Genomic DNA, 13414 nt, shown 5'->3' with positions numbered 1-13414 from the left:
TACTTTAGAGTTTTGCTGTGTATGTTAGAAGAGTTTTCATCAAAGAACTAATAAAAAAGACTTTTTATAAAAAGAATGAGAAAGTTTTTGTAAAAAAAACTTAACTTTAAGATTTCTTGAGATGTTGTGGCATAATTATATTGAATAATCTATGTACCTAATGTGTTAACAAATGAAATGCATATCTCCTACCCACATGTAGTAGTATTAATCAATAAATTAAAATATTCCATATTTTTATTTTCAACACTGATACACAGGATAATTTCAAATTTGTGTTATTTCATAAACATTCTGATCAGCATGCCATAGAAGAAATTGGTGATAAATACCCCAAACTGCTGGTAGAACAGCTAAATTGCAACTTATACTGGTAAATAAAAATCAAGTTTCTGAGATAATAACTGAAAATGAAATTTACCTGAAAGAGAGAAAGCATTAACTTATCAGTGCACCACTATTATCTTGCATCATATTGCCTTTTTGGTGCTTACCTTTCCCATCTTGTCTCTGTTAACTGTTTGGGAGCAAATGCAATAACATAAAGGATGTCTTAAAATAATGCATATGTAGAGAGTAATCTCCGAATTAAAAAAACATATATCAGAAATTCTTTCTTTTCTAATCTTTTGGAGAAAAATTATACATTCCTCCCAGATTTTAAGATATTTATTTCCAGGTAACCTGGAAATAATTTACTACATTTGGCTTAAAGGTTGCAATGGATTCTGTGAAAATGAAAATAATCCCAGTGTATATAATGGGGAGGAGAAATTATTTCCTGTTTGAATTCCTTTTTACTCTCCACAGGTCTAGGGCTACCAGGAATAGGGTTGGGTTTCATAATTTTCAAGCTATGCCTATGGTTCCAGTAGCTTAGACACTGGAAGACAGAGTGGGAATCTCAGGAAGATTCCTACAGAAAGCTGAGATTCAAGTACTTGAAAGAGCTTATTTATTCCACAAATACTATCAGCACTGGTTAAGTGACAGCAATTATTCCAGGAATTTAGGATATGGTCACAAACAAAACCAGCATGAGGTGCTTACGGATCTTATATTTTAATGTAATAAGTATAAACTCATGTCCCGTGTTCCAGAAACAACACTGAAAATAAGATTGCACAGTTTAGAATCCAGACATGTAGAGAGAAGGTAATATGTACCAATAAATGAGGAGATTCCCATAAGGCCACAAATCACCTTGGATGACAAAATTCCCCTTTACAAATATCGGGTAACATGACTCCTAAGTATGTCTAACTGACCAGAAGAATTAGAAACTCAAGGCATAATTCTTATATCAATGGAAGGTGCTGAGCACAACAAAATTTTCAGGTACAATGTTCTTTTCTTCAGAGATAGGACAACTCTGCATGACTCATTTAATGGTGCTCTCCACTTGGCCACTTTTAGAATTTGGTAAATAAAGTGGCATAAGCCATTCAATGAAAACAGTTGAGTGAAAGCAGTAAAGCAAATTAAATAGCCTGGGAGTGGTATCAGCAATCCTTTTTTATTCAGAAGTTACTTATGAATTATAGTCTCAAATTATATCAAGGAAGTTTTATTTTCTATATGAGATGATAAAGGGGTGAATGTAGAAAAGGTTGTCAAGCAAAGGCAGAGTGGGGAATTTGGAAAGGAGGTGGAGAAATAGTCTTTCTGTAGCTAAGGTACATGACAGTAGCCAAATCATAGCACCATTTAAAGAGTCTTATCTCAGGTCAGAGTTCAGTACAACCCCGCCCCCGCCATCCCTCAAAGTGTGGGTTTCATGAACTCAAGTCATAATTCATGTCAAGGAAGTCTTGGTGAAAGGGAGTAGAATCCTGGCAAGAGCAACATTTAGTCTAAGAGATAGGTTTCTGGGAGATTGAGCGCTTCCAACCTCTCTGTCTTGGACTGGTAGAAAGAAGTACCCTAGAGTGTGTGTGTGAGGACCACTTTCTTCTCTGAGGCCTCAGCTCTCAGATGTGCAGGGACTCCTGGCCCAGGATGAACAGCACAATTCACAGTATCCCAAATCTATCAAACCTCCCAGTGAAAGGTAAGAAAGAAATTCAACATAGGAAATGTAGCTGCAGAATTTATGATATATTAATACCCTGAGCAATCTTTGCAAGTCTCCTGTTTATGCTGTCAGATTCCCCACCCCCACAAAATTTGGGAAACCACAGAAAAGCAAGGAGTTCAGATGTCACAGGTAACTCTCTGAATGAACGAGTGAATGAAGATACCAAAATAAAGCATAAATACTTCAGATAAGGAGGGGAAATGAATAAAAATAAGGCTCTTTTCTACATTTATATGAAGCAGGGAGAGCTGGCTTAAAGAAATAATTCATAAATTTTGCAAATATAGGTTCAGTAATTATAAGAAAACACAGTCTTATCGTGACTTACAGAGAATTATACACTAAAAATTTTTAAAAGATACATAGAAAATATATTTTGGTTTTAGACTTCATTACTATGGGCAACTTAGGTTTGCTATAAAACTTCTGAAGAAGAAACAGCTTAAATAAATTAGGAAAAGTACCACTCCAAAAACAATTATATTTATTCAATTTTCATTAAGTTCTATTTTTGAACAACTTTTACCAAAGTCTGATTTCAACTTTCTAAATTCAAGAAGTATCCTTTTTTCACCCATAATAAATATTTTCACCCATAATAAATATAGGAATGAAGCTATGCTGAGTAGTTTTCCCAGGATAAGTTGAGAGACCAACATCAATAAAAACTGTGGGTGATACAGGAAAAAAAAATGAATTTAACACACACATATTTTATTACAAATAAATATTTTAATAGGATTTGATGATCATTTGATGATCTTTCCTCCAGTCTCACAAACCACAACACAGAGACATAATATAAACTGAGGCAGGGTAGAGATTTGTTTTCATCAAAAACCAATACTCTAGCTTTTTTTTTTTTCTCCACTAGTATCTATTTGCACTATCTGCTTGGCTGAAAAACTTGATCATAATCTTTAAATTACCACAGTGTGTTGAGGTTTGAAACCTGTTTCATTAAATGGTAGTAAAGGTGTATTTTTTCCATTTTGCCAATCTATTATAAAGAATTAAATGGTAAAATCCAGTAATAATAGGCTCTAGTAACATCTAAGAACTTTGCATCAGACAGGTTCTATAACTAAAATGGTAATTACCAAATATAGCACCTAATGCTTAAGGAAAAAAAAGAGTCTTGTAAAGATTTTTTTAATTAGCTTTCTCATTTTTCCCTTTTTCATGCAGTGATTCATCTGGGTAAAACAAAATCAATTCCTAATTTTCAGAAAAATTAGAATTCTATAATGTTTTAATTATCCTTTGATATGGCTATACTGAGATAGTAAATCAATGCTAAAAATTATTTTTATAAGAAATTAAAATATAACCTGAAAAAAGCCAGAAAAGAATTCTTATTCTTAGGTACCTATACTCAGCATAATTACACTGACTTCAGTATATTAACCTTGGTAAGTGAATTTCTTGCAACATGTGAAACCTTGCTTCCTTTTATTGGAAATCCCACAGGTATTGTTTGTTTCACATTAATAATTTACCATCTAAGAAAAATTAAATGGTGCCTCTGAGCACTCCAACTCTCCTCCTTTAGTAAGTTGAATATCTGAAAGTATTTAACATAACCACATTTTGTTGTTTTGGTGACAAAAATATGGTCAGATCCTACTCCCACAAGACAATGCACAGATGTCAGAGATAACTTTTAGGCTCTGCTTCTCTTGAAGCCTAAGAAAAATAGAGCCAGCCCTGATAATCTACGGAGTTATTATGGAGTATGGTGTTCAGATGGAATCTTTTTTGTGTCCAGCTGGAAAAGCTAATGATTATCAAGTTGGAGACTTCCTACTTACTATCTTTGCTATTTCTTTCCAGCCTGCATGCTGGAACTGCTGCCAGGGTCATTGGTATAAGAGAATTCTTTACTAAGGCTGAAAGCTACATGCATGTCCTGCAGGCTAGGGGAAAGGTGGGCGGTAGGTAGCAAGGCTTGTCACTTGGTTTCTTACAGACTTTTTCCCTGGATTTGAGACTCTTGAGCCTGATTCTGATAAGCCCAACTCAGGTGAGCTCTCCTGGATATGGGAGCTAACAATGTCAGGTCCCTGTGTTCAGATCCCTTATAGTCTATGCTAATCTTGACTCGAAAAAGAGCTTGTCCTGTCTCCATTCATTTGGACTAGTTGATATATGCAGATGATATATCTAGGTAGAAATAAGTGTGAGTGAATAGGGATTAATTTTCCCAATTAGTTTCCCTGACTGTGCTAATTTCTGTCTATTCCCATTTCTTGTTGCCATTTCCAGGTGGGATACCCTTGCCTACTGTAAAGCTAGCAACTTGTTATTTCTGACAATTTTATATAGATGTGATATACCATGAATCAAATTCTGTTCCAAGATACATAATTAGAATACAGGCTGCAAATGAATTGTCATTGTACAATTAAATTATAAAGTAGGTATTTCAAACAGTAGACTAGCAGGTCTCATATGTTCACCCTGCCCTTTGCATGACCTCCTTACTGAGGCCCGTTGTAGAATGACCCGTTTCTTCATTCTACAAACAGTAAGTGCTGATCTTGTTGAAATAGAACTGCTTAAAATGGCAGTATTTGTTTCAATATTAGAAAGTTGTCACTATACACTCTCAAAGCAAGTCTTTCTCAGTTCTAATTGGTTTTATTTTTTCTAGAATGGAAGCAAACTAAATTTCTAAGGCCCCAAATAAAAGTTAAAAAATTAAGCTTCTTTCAGACTATAAGTCCTTTGAGGAACATATAGTATTAAAATCAAAAATGTGTTCTGAACAATTTATGCCCTTAGGTTTTAGCACTTCAATTTTCTGAATAGACAGCAATGTGAAATTCTAAGAAAAAAATCAGTTATAGCTACAGTACTGTCAGGGGCATAGGTATTATGTGTGTCTTAGGTTTGATAATATTTAGTTGAAAAAAGGCCTTTGCAATAAATTGGTCCAGGTTCTCTGAGTAGATGATAAAAGTCAGCCTAAAGTTTTTAAAAAAAGAGTAAAGGCCAATTACAGAAGGCCATCTTTTCTGAGAAATACATGTCAAAGTGAGATATTTAAAGTTCTTATTATCTTGAATAAAAGTTAAAGAAAATTGCCGTTAGACAGAAACCATGTAATTATTCAACAAACATAAAATAGCAATTGTGTGAAATAATATAATTAAAGGAAACTACAAAATTATGACAAAATTTGATAATGATGATGATGGTTTTCAGAAGGCGTATGACTGGTACCTGACAAAAGGCAGTAACAAAACAGGAAAATCTCATCATCCCACAATGTGACATAGAGGTACAGGATCCAGTTCTGAGGACTATGTCCTATAATCTGACTTTTCCCCAGAGAGTTTTGCGCTGAGACTCTACGATGTATAATGACTCACATTGCTCCTTATGTTTGGAATGTCACTTCCTATTCTCATCTCAAAAAATTGAAGTTCCGCAATTCCACCAAGGTTCTATTTACATTTAACTACTTTTATTAAGATCATTCTGATATATTGTAAATATTCCATTATTTCCAGCTTCTGCAGAACATACAGATACAAACCTCAATATAAAATCAGGTATGTGATTTTATATCACTTGCTGTTAAACCCTCTTTCATGCATGTGCGTTCGTTTTTCTCTCTCCTTTCCTCAAATGCTCTAGAGTAGCTGTGCAGACTAATCGTAAAGAGAATACTGAACATATTAATAAATGAATGAACAACGGAGATCGTCTAGATATAGACTAAAGCATGACTCTAAATATCACTCTAAAGAAGAGCCATACAAAGACACATCTATGGATATTTTCCATTAGAATTATATGTATGTAGTTGTCTCTACCTATCCTGTGAGACTAGGGGTTTTCTAGAGACTATGGAGACTTGAATCACCTATCAGTGTTATCCTATCACTTAGCAGAGCAACTAATACAATAACAGACTGCTTTCACCAAAAGTCCATTTCCTTTCCTTCCTGGGCTCACAACTAGATTACATTTTGCCAGCATCCCTTACAGTTAGGTCCAGCCATATGATACCTCCTTGGTAATAAAATGTTGTCACTTAAACAGGCTATGCTCTTAGGAAGTGTCTGCCTGTTCCCTGCTCTCATTTTCCTTCTACCTGATGGACAAAGAGGACAATGAGGACCCAATGGTGGCAGAGCCATAGAACGGAAGGAAATCAGTTCCTGAATCATCTGGAGGAGAACTGCCTGTTGACCAAGAAAGTCTGCCTGGCTAGGGAGAGGCAAGGGGTGTGCTTAGGGTCCCAAATTTAAGGGGGAGCTTGCTCTCATGTCCTTGCGTTCATTCTTTAGATGACATTCTTAATATAATTCACTCACTGAACAAATGTCCTGCTGAGGAACAAGAGACTCTCTACCAATGGACATATACAGCTCCAATTTGAAACTGGAAATTAATTTTAATTATGCCAATTAATACCCTGTGGGTTTGGAGAGGATGTACTATGCTAATTACCCGTGCATAGGAAGAAAACTAAACTCTCTAACACACAGAGTTCTGCATTAGTGAGCAAGCTTATAGAATAAAAGAAGTGGTTACTTTAGGCCCTAAAGGAAATTACTTTTAAAAGGCTTATTATTCAATGAAAATATTCACATTATTCATATACATTATTCTTCTTAAAACTGACAGCACGGTCCTGGAGATACAGTCATATTCCACATACACTAAATGAGACATCTTGAAGGTTGGTGTATTTAAATGCACTTAAAAAATAAAAATTAAGGGGCGCCTGGGTGGTTCAGTCCATTAAGCTGCTGCCTTTGGCTCGGGTCATGATCTCAGGGTCCTGAGATCAAGCCCCGCAAGCGGCTCCCTGCTCAGCAGGAGCCTGCTTTGCCCTCTCCCTCTGCCTGCCACTCCCCCTGCTTGTGCACTCTCTCTCTCTGTCAAATAAATAAATAAAATCTTTAAAAAAATAAGATAAAATAAAATAAAAATTAAAAGATAGGAATTGGATGTGAATTAAAATGATTTCTTTATATCCTTACTAATGTTGTAAATAAAATTGTTTCTTATTTTTCCTAGTAATATTTTCCTTTTTTTTTTGATTACAATAGTAATATGTGTGTGTGTTTTATTAAATTTCAAAATTAAAGAGAAAATTGATCCACAAGATTCATTTTTTTGGATTTATTCATTATTTATATTTCCTGCATATTTTATTATCTATCTATATGTAATTACATAGATTATATATATGTACATGTGTGTATTTGTATATGTCAAAAATGGCTTCAGATAACATGAGTTTATTCTGTTTTCTTTTCTTTTTTTTTTTTTTTTAAAGATTTTATTTACTTATTTAACAGAGAGAGACAGCCAGCGAGAGAGGGAACACAAGCAGGGGGAGTGGGAGAGGAAGAAGCAGGCTCCCAGCAGAGGAGCCTGATGTGGGGCTCGATCCCATAACGCCGGGATCACGCCCTGAGCCGAAGGCAGACGCCTAACGACTGAGCCACCCAGGCGCCCCTATTCTGTTTTCATATTTAATTGAAATATGAATATTTTTTCATATCAGTAAATTGTCTTTAAAATTACAATTTTTAATAGTTGCTTAAAATTTCCTGCTTGAATGTGCCACTATTTAACTCCTTCCCTACTCTTGAAATTTGTATTGATATTGGGGTTTTTTTAAACCATAATGCTTTGTATCAATATTTATAAATGTGAATACCTCTAAACTGGTTTTCACAAATTTCCTCAAATTGGTGCATATGTGCATTGGTCTCACCACACCCTGATCAGCAGTTAGCACTAATATCTTGATCTTTGTTAATCTGATAGATAACAATGATCTCACACACTTGTTTTTATTAGCAATTCTTTGTTTAATAATTTGGAAAACATGGGGCGCCTGGGTGGCTCAGTCGTTAAGTGTCTGCCTTCGGCTCAGGGCGTGATCCAGGAGTCCTGGGATCAAGCCCCACATCAGGCTCCTCCGCTAGGAGCCTGCTTCTCCCTCTCCCACTCCCCCTGCTTGTCTCTCTCTCACTGGCTGTCTCTGTGTCAAATAAATAAATAAAATCTTTAAAAAATAATAATTTGAAAAACATATTTTTATCTCTGTTTTTGGGAGTTGTTTATGCCTTTTGCTCATCCTTCCCCTGCCTACCCTTTTGGGATATATGCCTTTTTGTGATTTAAAAGTATGTATTACATATTAAGTTTTTTGGATTCCCAGCTATCATATTTATTACAAATATCTCATTTCAGGATGTTATTTATAGTATTTTATCATACAAAGCAGTTTAAAATTTTTAGATAATCAAATTTATTTGAACTTTCCTCCTTATATTTTCTTTTATTTTTATGCTTAGAATGTCCTACATTACACAATTATTCTCACACATTTCTCTCCATGTGCTTTTTACCTTTGTTCACTTTGTTCTTACTTCTTTAATTCATGTATTTTGGTGTAATAAATGGTCCCTTATGATCACTACTCTATGCAAGACTCTAGTCACATGCATTTCCCAAACATACCTGCTTTCTGAAGGTGACATGGTGACCAGCACAACTAACCAAACATAGCAGTGAAATAAGATCAACAGGGTCTATCTAAATTCAAATATGTTCCTTCAAAAAAAAATCTAATTAGAATTCTGATGTTGGAACTTTCAAAAAAACAAGTTTAATTTAAAAATAATCCATCACTAGAAACAGAGCTACAAATTTCAATGCACTATTTTGTTAAGTTAAACAGAAATTATTCCAAGCAGACTACATGGTGAGAGTTTACTTTTTACACCAAGCTCCTTTTTCTTAGAAGTTTAGTAGAGAGCATTATAGTGCATATTTGGTCTGTGTCTCATTTTCCTTCTTTTGTCCCTTCATCTTCTGTCTTAAGGCTCATTGCATTTTACTGGCTGAAAGGAAGTCTCTAATCTTGTAGTATTCAGTGGGCTCCTGATATTCGTGAGAGGCATGTCTTGAGACAAATCCCCAAATCTGTCAGTGTCACTATAGCCTTTAATTTCCCCGATAAAAAGCAGTGAAGTATAATTGAACAATGTAAGCTTTGGATGAGTATCCTGTAGTACTGTTTTTCATCAGTGATTAATTTATCTGGACAGGAAGTTGTGTTCTTAAACTTAAACCAATTACTTCCATACCAGTAAAATGCTTTCTAGCACCAGTGAAATCTCCTCACCCATGAAAACTTCAACTGTATTTTCTGCCTTCAAATGATTGTGCAATTTAAACACAGCGTTTCTATTAACTCATTTAAACTGTTAATCTAAAGGACTGAAGCTATCCAATTTTTTTTTTTTCGTGAACTAATGTTTCTGATTCAAAGGGCCTGGTATTATCAAGGAAATTACAAGTAAAAACAGTATTGATCTATAGCAAAGTACAGAAATAAAGGAGGTAAAACTCATTATGAATATAGTTTATTATTGCCTTGGAGCTCAGATCAAATCTCTCTGTCTAAGAACCTTAGATTAGTCCAGATATTCTAGGTTCAAAATATTCCTTTTCTCTTAACGGAGCTCAGCAATATACTTCTGTTTGTCAAATATTACTCTGTCCAAAATTACTGAATCTGGGGTCTTCTTCCATTTACCAGATTGTATTATTCCAACTCATGCCAGAAACACCCGGTCTAGGACTTGTTTCTTAGTGGATGGTAGGTTCAGATATATGACTGTCAAGGGTTGTAGAGAGCAGCCTTGTGGCAAGGTAAAGAGTAGGTACAGTACTTACATTTCTGGAAATACACACCCAAGACCCACAGTGGAAAAGCTACGGAGGCAAATGGAATCCTTTCAGAAAGAAGCCTATCTGCAGATAGTCTCTTCATGTGTTTTTTGGGTAATTGGTAGATTATGCTCTAGTTTAAGAACCTTGAATTCTTTGCAGGATCTTAATACTTGACTACTGAGGCTATGTTTCCCATATGTTCTAATAAGTTACATTTTCAACATGTATACATCAAATGCAGTCTGAAAGTGAAAGTTGCAGCAAATATTAAACACTTGTCTGAAAAAGATCTAGGTAAAATTTCTAAATCAAATTATTTTCCAAATATTATCTATATGTCCAAAGATTCCTATATCTCTGTCAATTAATACTTCTAAATAATATAGTATAGTGCCTATTTAGCCTTAAGGTAACTGTACTGTGTACAATCAAAACCTTTAAAAAATATTCTAGTTTGATTTTATTGGATTCAATGTGAAACACAGGAAAATATACTTGAGTTTAGCAAAGGTTGTCAGAGAGACAGAGTAGGGATTATGAATTTGAATTCATGAACCATACTGTTCTATGTCAACATAAGCCCATTTTTCTCTCCTCTTCTCTATTTTTCTTTTTTTCTCTTCAATAAATAGACATGCCTGTGGGAAACAGGAGGAAGGGCTCTGATGAAAATGGTACATATTGCAGAACTACAGAACAGCAATGCTACCAAACTGGATAATATTCCTGCATCAGTGAAATCATGTTTCAACACACTATTGTGTGTGTGTATATAAACACTTAATAAGGTAAACATGCACATTAAAATGCATGTGTAAATACAAAAGTAAATAGTTTGGAAAAGGAAAATCAAAGTAATTATATACTATACTTTGGAGGAATCATTCCTTAAAAACAAAAAAACAAAAACAAAGGCCATAGTGCTGACTTTGCTTTTTATCCTTAAGAGTTACAAAAGCTATCTGTGAAGGCAAGTTATTTATAGCTATCAGTTAACATATACTCAAAGGAATAAATGTGTAGAAAGCAACAGAATAAAATCCTTATCCTGTGGCTTCGCTACATAATTCTCTAAAATAAACTGAAATAATTGAAATAGTGTTCCTTAGCTAATTTTCAGCAATTGTATATTTCTTCGTCATGACATACATTATAATTCCTAATGCTTTTAAGTATATTTGTTCTTTGGACTCATGTAATTGCACCTCTCCAATAAAAGTAATTTTCCTAAATGACACACCTACTTGATTGAGCACACCATCAATTTTTCCTATAACTGCAGCATACATATGCATATTCTATCTGCATAGCTTTCCAAAAGATGAGCAGTTCTTTAGAAGTGCCCATGCCCATTATGGGGGCTACATTCAGTGTTAGGTGAAGTGCTGTCTTTAGTCACCCCTGTCTGTGATTTTAGTCATGGGGATACACAGGACCAGTTATTGGTATATTTAATGTATTTCATGTATTTGTTTAAGTCACATAATCTGAGGTTTAATATCTGCTATCATCAAAGTATATTTTTACTGGTACCCTCTTGCACTATTGGTAGGAATGTAAATTGGTGCAGCCACTGTAGAAAACATTGTGGAGGTTCCTCAAAAAAATTAAAAATAGAAATACCATATGGTCCAGTAAATCCACTACTGGGTATTTACCCAAAGAAAATGAAAACACTAATTTGAAAAGATATCTGCATTCTTATGTTTATTGCAGGACTATTTAAAATAACCAAGATATGGAAGCAACCCTAGTGCCAATCAATAGATGAACGGATAAAGATGTGGTATATATGAGAGAATATTACTCGGTCTTAAAAAAGGATGAGCTCTTGACATCTGCAACAACATGGATGGATCTAGAGAATATTATGCTAAGTTAAATAAATCAGAAAGAGAAAGACAAATACCATATGATTTCACTTACATGTGGTATGCAACAAAACAAAACAAACAAAGAAACAGAAAGCAGAGACGTACATACATACAGAACTCACAGTTGCCAGAGATGAAAGAGAGAGGAAGATACAGACTTTCAGTTATGAAATGAATAAGTGAAGGGAATAAAAGGTACAACATAAAGAATACAGGCAATGGTATTGTAATAGCTTTGTATGGTAACAAATAGTAGTTACACTTGCTGTGAGCATAGCATAACAAATAAACTTGTGGAATCACTATGTTGTACAGCTGAAACTAATGTAACATTGTGTATACTTCAATTTAAAAAAAATTAAGTATATTTTTATTCTACATTAGTAGGAAATTTCAGATTTTTATATTCATTTTTGATGAACAAGCAAAAAAAAGTGCTATGCCCGATTATACACAGATGACATTTATAACTGAAAATATCCCAACAAACAGTATTGATTTGTGTACAGACACATGTGTCACATTCAATTTTTCCCATTTGAGCATAGGTAATGGTTAATATATTCACAAACAGTTCTTGGTATATTGTTTTAATAGCACTTGCTATCACTTATATAGCATCATATCCAAACTTATTGAATGAATAATTTTAAGAATATGCTTCTTCTCTCATTTAGGCAACATCCCTTTTCAGGCAGAATAAAGGATATCCTCACTTGAAAAGTAACAAAAAATGGCAGTTTGTTTTCAGCTGTCATTTTCTAATAAATTATAAATGTGCCATATTGCTTGTTTGTTATCTGTTGTCTTTTAATTAAATGGGGAAAAAAGGGTACATGCCCTCAATCTTTTGCAGTTGTTTAGATGCCAGATTAGCTTTAGGGATAAAAGTCCAAACTTAGATACAGAGTACAAATAAGGACAGAGAATTCCAAAATGATAAAAGTAATGAATAAATATAGGAGTTTTTACTATATTGATATTCTAACAGAAGCATGCTGAAATTTTTAAAAAATGAGATAGGTAGAAACAGGAAGATATACTTATTATCTGATATTTATGGATCAGTTTAGGCCTGCCCTTATGATAAACAGAGTCTCTGAAACTTATAGGAATGACAAAGGAATAGAAAATAACTATTTTACAAACATGAAAACGTAGCAAAGTGACTCAGCTAAGTTGGGTCTGCCCCTGCTTCACTAAATAACTCTCAAGTAAAGAAGAGACTTAAATTCTGTAAGAAAGATTTAGATAAAGAATAATAAAAAAAAAAAAAGAAAAAAGAAAACATCAGCGTTTCCAAATATTGTGAACATTACAACCAGTTATGTGAAAATCTCTAAAACAAAACTAATAAACAAACAAAAATCTCTAAAACAGGATTCAATAAAACCTGGATACGCTTCTAGCTGTCCGGGAATTTTGAGTTTTCAGCCTTTCACATTCTTTCTAAGATTTACAGTTCTGTGAAAATAACTATAAAAATACAGTCTTCAAAACCCAAAATTAAGTTTTAAAGAAATAACTGATGATTAAGTTAGCTGCAATGATATAATGGATTTTGAAAAGGAGCTGCAATGTTTATAGGAACCAGAGGGTTCAGTAGAAAACTGACGTCATCTGGCTCGACCCTCCCATTTTTCATTGAAACCTGAGGCTCACAGATGGAGGCAGGAAGGAGGGCAGGATGCTTTTCTATCTCCCCAACTATGTTTTCAAAATTATTATGAAGAAAATAGGTTATACAATGCCT

General features: G+C 34.2%; 1 protein-coding gene across 1 annotated transcript in view; it reads right to left on the bottom strand.

The window, feature by feature from the left end:
* MAGI2 (membrane associated guanylate kinase, WW and PDZ domain containing 2) overlaps nt 1-13414 on the bottom strand; it is a gene marked incomplete at its 3' end in the record, with an annotated part of 1258801 nt that overhangs the window by 1194672 nt on the left and 50715 nt on the right.

The sequence above is a fragment of the Ursus maritimus genome, unplaced genomic scaffold, assembly GCF_017311325.1.
Source record: "Ursus maritimus isolate PB19 unplaced genomic scaffold, ASM1731132v1 scaffold_3, whole genome shotgun sequence".
Taxonomy (NCBI): domain Eukaryota; kingdom Metazoa; phylum Chordata; class Mammalia; order Carnivora; family Ursidae; genus Ursus; species Ursus maritimus.
This window is presented reverse-complemented; position numbering and strand designations above follow the sequence as displayed.